The following is a 9,259-nucleotide window of genomic DNA, read 5'->3' on the forward strand; positions in this document are numbered from 1 at the left end:
GGAATGATAGACAAGTATCTATTTACCTTAAGCAAAAATATAATATTATAAAATTACGACACTCAACGGGCATGCAACTCAATGCACTTTAGCCACTTCTTTTTTTATTGGAGTTTGCATATAATACGTTATAGCTAAACAAAGTAACATTGTTGGGTGAAAATGTATGTATGTATGTATACTAGTGGAGATCCACATGCAATACACGTGGTTGAATATCACGATTATTTAAATTAATAAAAATAGAATAAAAGTAAAAAAAGAAAATAAATTTTTTTGTGGGATTGACCATCAACTCAGTAATCTCTCTCTCAAATAAAATATTATCATTGTTTTCTTCAACGCAAACTGTGACCACGTGATCTACTATTTGTAACCTACATATAATAAAGGGACCGAGCCAGGTTCAGGCCTTGTCGAGTCCGGGCCGGGCCTGGGCCTTGGGCCTGAATGGACACCCCTAACTATAAGGGTGTGTTTAGTAACTATTACAAAGCTAAGTCATGATCAATCACGGTAAAGTTTTATTCTAAACTGGATCTTTTGTAACCAACCTCCCGTCCATAAAAGAACCCGTTTAAGGGCCACTTTTTAGCATAAGGAAAAGTAGGCAAAGATTAAACCAGTTTTTCACGAAGACAATTCTCCTCAAAATAAGACTAGGACCAAACCTAGTCTCATTTGAAGAAGTTTCCAAGGAGGCCCTAAATCTCATTGATGTTTACCCAAATAGTAAAATGTTGCTGGTGGTTGTGGCAGCAGGTAACATCAATCTTTCAAATCAAATGATATTTGTTATGATTAAATCTGAGGACAAAGCCTTGAAACAATAGGCAAAGATAAATCTGTCTTTTCTTGGTTAATACAAAATAATTCGGTGTACATCATATATCTCTTGATCTTTTCTATCGCCTATTGGGATTGTATCTTTAGTTCTTTGTATGACTACTTCACGAGAGTTAGATGGGACAAGAGGTGTATATTGATTAGGAGATTGAGAGATTGAGTATTATCATGATAATGAGTTTGAATCCTATTCTATTTAGGAAGTTAGGTAAGGACAGAGTTTAATTTTCCTATATGTAGTCTTCTATTATTCGAGGAAAATCAATAAAGGAGGAAGCCGCTATTGTTAATCTAGGTTTTCAAAGGGCTTAAATTGGATTCAAGAATAGAGCGTCTCATCATGATAATGAATTTGTATCCTATTGTAATTAGAAAGTTAGGTTGAGGACAAAGTTTAATTTCCCCGTATGTAGTCTTCTATTATTGGAGGAAAATCAATAAAGGAGGAAGCCACTATTCTAATCTAGGTTATCAAAGAGCATAAATTGGATTCAAGACTAGTGTGAGAGAAGAGAGTTTTACAGTTTTTATCTGTCCAAAAGGTTACAAGATTTGGAGAGAGTTTCATAGTCTTTATCCATCCAAAAGATGGTAAGGTTGGGAAATGGTTTCACAGTTTTTATCTATCTAAAAGATTATAAGGAGAGGGCTAAGGAGAGTATGAGAGGTGGATTTGTATATATGAGGTTGAGAGATTGAGAGATGAGAGTTGAGTGGTTCTTGTTATAATTCTCCCTGATATTGTAGATTTCTCATATTGTGCCACTTGGATGCAAGTCAAAGTTGGTCAACAAAACCATATTAAAACTCGGTGTTCTTCTTCTTGATTGTGAGTGTTTGCTATCTTATGATTGCAATGAGTTCCTGATTGCTGAAATTGTAATAAGGGGGCTAAGGTTCCCAACATCGCTCTGAAGAGGAGTAATCCCAACAATTTGAAATTACCTTATAGGGGTGTGAATAGGGTAATGTGACAATAAATGTATAATTAAAATTTGTCAATGCAACACACCAACCAAATTAAATGCAAAGGTAATAAATAGAGAAAGAGTTTAGATAATATTTAGCCAATAGCGACACGCGATATGTTCACAAGTCGTCTTGGTTACAAGGCGGGCGGACCCTTGAGGAGTAGCCTTGATTATAAGGGGTCGACTGATCCCGCGCTTTGTGTCAGTAAAGATGACTCGTCACTCGATCGGGTCAATAGATTTGATATTGGGTGGGCTTTGGATCGTTAAGTTGGCTAGGCTTTGGCTTTTTGGATGGTGGATTACCATAACAGATGACCATTTTTACTTGGAGCTAACTTTAGTCAGGTTCGAGTGAAATAAATAAGAGCTTTCAATCAGAAACTTGCTTAAGGCGTCTGAGGGCTTTTAGCCGGTTTGATCGCGGCTGAAGACGTGGTACAGGACTTTTGGTCTAACCACCATAACTGTTGAGTTGAGACCTCGACCCACTTTCTTAGGGGAGACGAAGCGTTGTGGATAGTATGACGGGTGCTTCCTTGCCAATTTATTAGCGTGGAATAATATGCAAGAGTGACGGTTGGTATTTCGAGCAAGCCGTTCTGGATTCTCTAAAAGGATCTTTTTTGGTCGCTTCAGAATTGCGCCTCTTGAGTCTTTCCATACGCTTCTTCGGAGGCTTATAAATACTCTAGGGGCTAAGAGGATCTTCTCACAGACTTTTCACCTTCAAAATAGTTGAACCTTTTTAAAGAAAGAACCTTTTCATGGCTTCTCCAGCTCCCTCTTCTAGACATCATGAAGAAAAACTTGCCGTACTTCGGCGTTTGCGTTCAAGGGTCCTTAGGGATCAATTGAAATGGGCATGCGAGAGGTTCGACATTCCTCGAGCCCTAACACTTGAGGAGCCCCGACTGACAGAGTCCGTATGCGATCATGGTGACGGGCGAGTGCCATTGTACTTGGCACATCTAGAGTAGGGTCTGCGGCTGCCTCTTCATCCCTTTGTCAGGGGAGTGCATGCGGCTCTAGGGGTTTCCCCCATGTAGTTTTACCCAAACACGATGGGGGCTTTGGTGCCCTTTGTGGTTGTCTGCCACCAAGTTGGAGTACGGTCTAGCATGAAAGTGCTGGGCCATTTGTTGAGTGTGGGATCGACTGAAGGGGATCCGCACTATTTTTATCATATTGATGATAATTTCAAGCTCTCCCTAGATCTTCCAGAATTAGAGGAGGACTGGAGGGAGCATTTCGTGTGGGCTTATGGAGCCGATGCTATCTTTGCCTGCTCGACCTGGCCAGAGGCAAATCTGGAGGCCCTAAGGCCAGTGGCCCTTAGTGGTCTGGAGAAGGAGGCCCTAGAGAAGATCCGTTCTTATGTCAGGCCTTTGGACATGGAGGAATTGGTGGAGGATATGTCCATGATTTTGTCTTCCACTGGCTTCACGGTCGGGGCGAGCTCTCCTATTCCTCCGCCAATGGAGGTTTGTAATAGGAGACTTGGGGCTGGGAGGGAAGGCTCTGTTGGGGAGTCTCATAAGAGATCGAGGGGGGCCCTTGATGTGGAGGGGGATTTTGACAGAAGGACCCTCGTGATCGAAGGCTACTCCCTCTCCTAGTGGGATGAGGGATAGGGGAAGGTACTTGGTGGATTCTGTGGATGCAGGGTTTGCTGGGGAATCTTCCCCGAGACCTGGACCGTCTCGTCGACCTGGTAAAGAATCTCTTGCTTCGGTCGATGAGGGGATTCATCGAGTCTTCTTCTGGCCCTGGCGGTGACGCTGGCGAGGGAAGTTTGAAGAAAATGTTAAGCAATGACATTCATCAAGCTTTTCAAGCTTGTCAGGCCCAAGGGGCATTGTTAGAGCTGGCTTTATTCCGCCAGTTTGAACACATGTTGGTGGAAGAGAGATCAGCCAAGGAAGAGGTAGAGAGACGGACTGTTGCCTTGGAGGTTGAACTGGCCGAGACGGAGTGGTTGCTGGGATGCTGTAGAACCCCGTATTTTATTAGAAGTATATGTGAATTATTAGTGATAAATAATTCTATTTGTGGTAAATTACTTGAGGTCATTGATATACTTGATAACAAGTCATTAGATATGTATGAATGTGGTTTCATAGAGTTTTGTGCATTAGTTTTGGCTGAATAGAAAAACATGCAAGAAATATGGAATTTAGTGTCTGCTCAGTCGACCTATGAGTCGACTGATAGGCTGATTTCGGGTTTTCTTTTAGTTGCGGGTTTGGTTGGGTTTTGTTCGGGTTTTAACCATAATATATATATATATATATTATTTTACCCGAAGCCAACCCAAAAACCCATTAGAATCCCAGAGAAACCCTAGCCCCTCTCTCCACTCAAACCCTAGTTCGTTTTGGTGATTTTGGAGGAGATCCCAGAGAAACCCTAGCCCCTCTCTCCACTCAAACCCTAGTTCGTTTTGGTGATTTTGGAGGAGTTTAGGAGGAGTTTTCAGCGGGATTTTTGTGGTGCTGTCAAAGGGGATCGTCCTCTCATCGGATTCAGGAGTTTTCAGCACATTAGAGGCGAGTAACATCTCGCCCAATCCTATACCCACTGTTTGTATGCTTTTATTTGGTTTTATTTCGGTTTTATTGAGCCTAAATCACTATTTGTGTATAAAAATAGATCTTCATAGCATATGATGCGAAAATTGAATGTTTTCAGTTTATAAAAGCTCACAAACGAATTTGTAAATTTAAAACCCAGATCTGGAATTTGTTCAAACATATGTTTTATTGTGATTTAATGGTTTCAATACGCTTTTAAACATGAATAAATATGTTTAGGGTTTTAATATAAAATATTACATGTAAATCTTTCGTTTCTATTGATATACATGTGTTAGAATCAGATATTTATTGTTGGACATGATTAAAGAGAACTTTAGTTAATGTTTTTTACAGATAATCATCAAAAGCAGAAAACTAGAGATTTTCTGCTTAGTCGACCAATGAGTCGACTCATGAGTCGACTTATGAGTCGACTAATGAGTCGACTGATGGGGGGAAACTTTAGTTTTGTGTTTTGTCTGGTCGACTTATGAGTCGACTGATGGGTCGACTTATTAGTCGAATGATGAGTCGACCAATGAGTCGACTGATAAGGCACCACCATCAGCACAGAGGACTGAGGGGCATATTCGTGCAGTTCAGGAGGTTCCTCAGGGATAGATAGTACCGTATTCTCCAGCACTAGTAACAGAGCAGTCTCCAGCCACAGGCAGAGTGTATGCGGTAGTACCGTGAGATCATGGAGCTAGCGGAGCAGTGGTGGAGGGTACGTTTCTTGTAAATTTTTTTCCCGCCCGTATTCGCTTCGATTCGGGAGCTTCGCATTCCTTCATTTCGTATGATTTTATGTCTAGACTCTAGCTCATAGCATAGCCATTAGACACCCCTTTATCAGTTTTCACCCCTTTAGGTGAGATATCGCTACTGGAGAGCATTTATAGGAGGTGTACTATCAGTCTAGATGAGTCAGAGTTCGTGGTTGATTTGATAGTGTTGCATATGTCCGAGTTCGATGTCATCCTTGGTATGGATTGGTTGTCTTTCTACCATGTTAGTATTGACTGTTTTGCGAAGACAGTCAATTTGCGGGCGTCCGATGGGTCCGAGATGATTGTGGCAACCTCTCAGGGCGACAGTCAATTTGCGGGCGTCCGATGGGTCCGAGATGATTGTGGCAACCTCTCAGGGCAACCGTTTTGCAGAGTTAAATCTAGCGTACATCGATGAGGTGATGCGACGGGATCAGGGTATTGATTTATTAGAGACTAGAGTTGTTTCAGAGTATCAGGATGTCTTTCAGGACATACCTGGATTACCTCCTGTGAGAGAGGTTGAGTTCTGTATTGAGTTACAGCCAGGCACAGCCCTGACATCCCACGCACCCTATCGCATGGCACCAGCTGAGATGAGGGAGCTTCAGACCCAGTTGGACGAGTTATTAGCTCAGGATTTTATTCGTCGGAGTCATTCTCCGTGGGGCGCACTGGTCCTCTTCGTGAAGAAGAAGGACGGTAGTATGAGATTGTGCATTGATTATAGGGAGTTGAACAAGGTCACTATCCGGAATAGGTACCCATTGCCTAGGATTAATGACTTACTCGACCAGTTGTAGGGAGCGCAGTTCTTCTCGAAGATTGATCTTCGTTCTGGTTATCATCAGTTACGGGTTCGGGAGATGGATATTCCCAAGACCACCTTTCTTACTCGATATGGATCCTTCGAGTTCATGGTCATGCCATTCAGACTGACCAATGCACCCGCGGTATTCATGGATTTGATAAACTGGGTTTTCCGTCCCTTCTTAGATCAGTTCGTGATTATTTTTATTGACGACATCCTCATTTATTCGAGATCGGAGGCAGACCATGAGGAGCATCTACGATTAGCTTTGAGGACTCTGCAGGAGCATCAGTTATATGCCAAGTTTAGCAAGTGTGAATTTTGGTTTTTAGAAGTCAGATTTCTCGGCCACATCATTAGTAGAGAGGACATAGCAGTGGACCCAGCTAAGGTGATAGCAGTTCTTGATTGGGAACCGCCGAAGACGGTGATAGAGATTCGTAGCTTCTTGGGCTTAGCCGACTATTACAGGAAGTTCATCCAGGACTTCTCAAAGATTTCAACGTCACTTACACGCCTTACGAAGAAGGGTGTATAGTTCATTTGGAGTATGGAGTGCCAGAAAGCCTTTGATATCTTGAAGACTAAGTTAACTTCAGCACCAGTTTTGACTATTCCGAGTAGCGATAGGACGTTTGTCGTCTACACAGATGCATCATTGACAGGCTTAGAAGGTGTATTGATGCAGGCTCAGAGAGTAGTAGCGTACATATCATGACAGTTGAGGGTGCATGAGCAGAACTATCCCACTCATGATTTGGAGTTAGCAGTAGTGGTATTTGCATTGAAGTCATGGAGGCACTACTTGTATGGAGTGCAGTTTGAGTTGTTCACAAACCACCAGAGTCTGAAGTATCTTTTATCTCAGAAGGAACTCAACCAGAGACAGAGGAGATGGATTGAGTTTATCAAGGATTACGATTTCGCGATTCAGTATCATCCGGGAAAGGCGAATGTCGTGGCAGATGCTTTAAGCAGGAAGCGTCGACATTGGGTTGCGGCTTTGAGGTGTTCATTGTATAAAGATCTTCTTACTCTTAGCCAGTTTGATTTTAGATCCGAGATTGGTGGAGCTAGTGTATTTTTGGGAGCAGTGTCAGTTCAGCCATCATGGAGTATCAGAGTAGTCAGAGCTCAGCTAGAAGACTCTTGGATTCAAATCCGAAAGGAGGAGATTTCCAAAGAGCCTAAGGCTGATTGGACCATTGGAGCAGATGGAGGTCTACGGATGAAGGGTAGGCTGGTTATGCCATCCAGTGCCGAGCTGAAGAGAGAGTTATTTGATGAGGCACATCGTACTAGGTACACAGTACACCCAGGGAGTACTAAGATGTATAAGGACTTAAAGAGACACTTCTGGTGGAGTGGTATGCGTCGAGAGATTGTAGAGTATGTGGCTAAGTGTTTTACCTGTCAGCAGGTGAAGGCAGAGCATCAAAGACCAGCAGGAACACTTCAGCCTTTACCCTTCCCAGAGTGGAAATGGGCGGATATTTCTATGGACTTCATTGTAGGGTTACCGAAGTCGAAGAAGGAAAATGATTCTGTTTGGGTGATCGTGGATCGATTGACGAAGTCAACACATTTTATTCTAGTGAGGACTACATATACTGCTGAGGCATATGCGAGGATATTTATTTGGTAGATAGTCCGACTTCATGGATTTACTGTTACGATTGTGTCGGATCGAGGTTCAGTGTTCACTTCGCATTTTTGGAGGAGTTTCCATGATTCATTCGGCAGCAAGTTATCTTACAGTAGTGTATTCCACCCATAGACAGATGGTCAGACGGAGAGGGTGAACCAGGTGTTGGATGACATGTTGCTGGCTTGTGTCATTGACTTTCAGGGCAGTTGGGAGGAGCATATTCCACTGATAGAGTTCGCTTATAACAATAGTTATCAAGCGACGATCGGTATGGCCCCTTATGAGGCATTGTACGGGAGACCTTGTAGATCACCGATATGTTGGGCAGAGCCAGAGCATAGCTTAATGCTTGGACCCGAGCTAGTGAGACAGACTACTGAGAAGGTAGCCTTGATCAGAGAGAGGATTCTAGCCGCCCAGAGTCGGCAGAAGAGCTATGCAGATAAGAGAAGAAGACCCTTGGAGTTTCAGGTTGGAGATGCGGTTATGCTGAAGGTATCGCTGATGAAAGGCGTTCAGTGATTCAGAAGACGGGGAAAGCTTGCACCGAGATATATTAGACCCTTCCGGATTTTAGAGCGCATTGGAGTTGTGTCATACAGACTAGATCTTCCAACATCGATGTCTAGTATACACAATGTGTTTCATGTTTCTATGCTCAAGAAACACTTGCATGATGAGGATCAGCAGCGAGTATTGGATGCACCAGAGATTGAGCTTCAAGAGGATTTGGATACTATTGAGATTCCAGTTTGTATCCCTACCAGGGAGGACAAAAGGCTTAGAAACAAAGTGATTCCTTAAGTGAAAGTTTAGTGGAACAGAAGAGGCATTGAGGAGATTTCTTGGGAGCGCGAAGAGGACATGTGTCGTGACTATCCACACATGTTTGAGCAGGTAAATTAAAACTTTTTGTATGATTTATATATGGTTTATAAATTCAATTATGGCGATGTTTATACTTAACACTAAAATGAGGGTATTACCACTTATCTCCTAAGTACTTGGGACATATGGTATATATATGAGGGGTTCCTTGTTTGGATTTTTCGCTTGATGTACTTGTTCCATTTAGTTAGGGGTTAAGTGGGGCTATTTACATTTTAGATGGTTAAGTGTAGACATCGAATATGATTTTTCGAGAGCGCGAAGATGATATGTAGCGCTACTTCCTGCATTTATTGAGGAAGTGAATTGATTTATGTGCATGAGTATTTGTGTGATTATATTTAGATTTAACGCTAGAATGAGGATATTTCCGCTCAATTCTTAACCTTTTGGAACACATGATATATATATGGGGGGGTTCCTTGTTTGGATTTTTTCACCCGACGTACTAGTTCCATTTGATTAAGGGTTAAGTGGGAATATAGTCATCCTGGATTGTTAAATATAAATATCATTTTATGCTCGTCTAGAGTGAATCTATTTATTTGAATATGCCTTCTGAATTTTGAGGACGAAATTCTTTTAAGGGGGGAAGAATGTAGAACCCCATATTTTATTAGAAGTATATGTGAATTATTAGTGATAAATAATTCTATTTGTGATAAATGACTTGAGGTTATTGATATACTTGATAACAAGTTATTAGATATGTATGAGTGTGGTTTCATAGAGTTTTGTGCATTGGTTTT

This window comes from Asparagus officinalis, unplaced genomic scaffold (assembly GCF_001876935.1).
Source record: "Asparagus officinalis unplaced genomic scaffold, Aspof.V1 AsparagusV1_Un880, whole genome shotgun sequence".
Lineage (NCBI taxonomy): Eukaryota > Viridiplantae > Streptophyta > Magnoliopsida > Asparagales > Asparagaceae > Asparagus > Asparagus officinalis.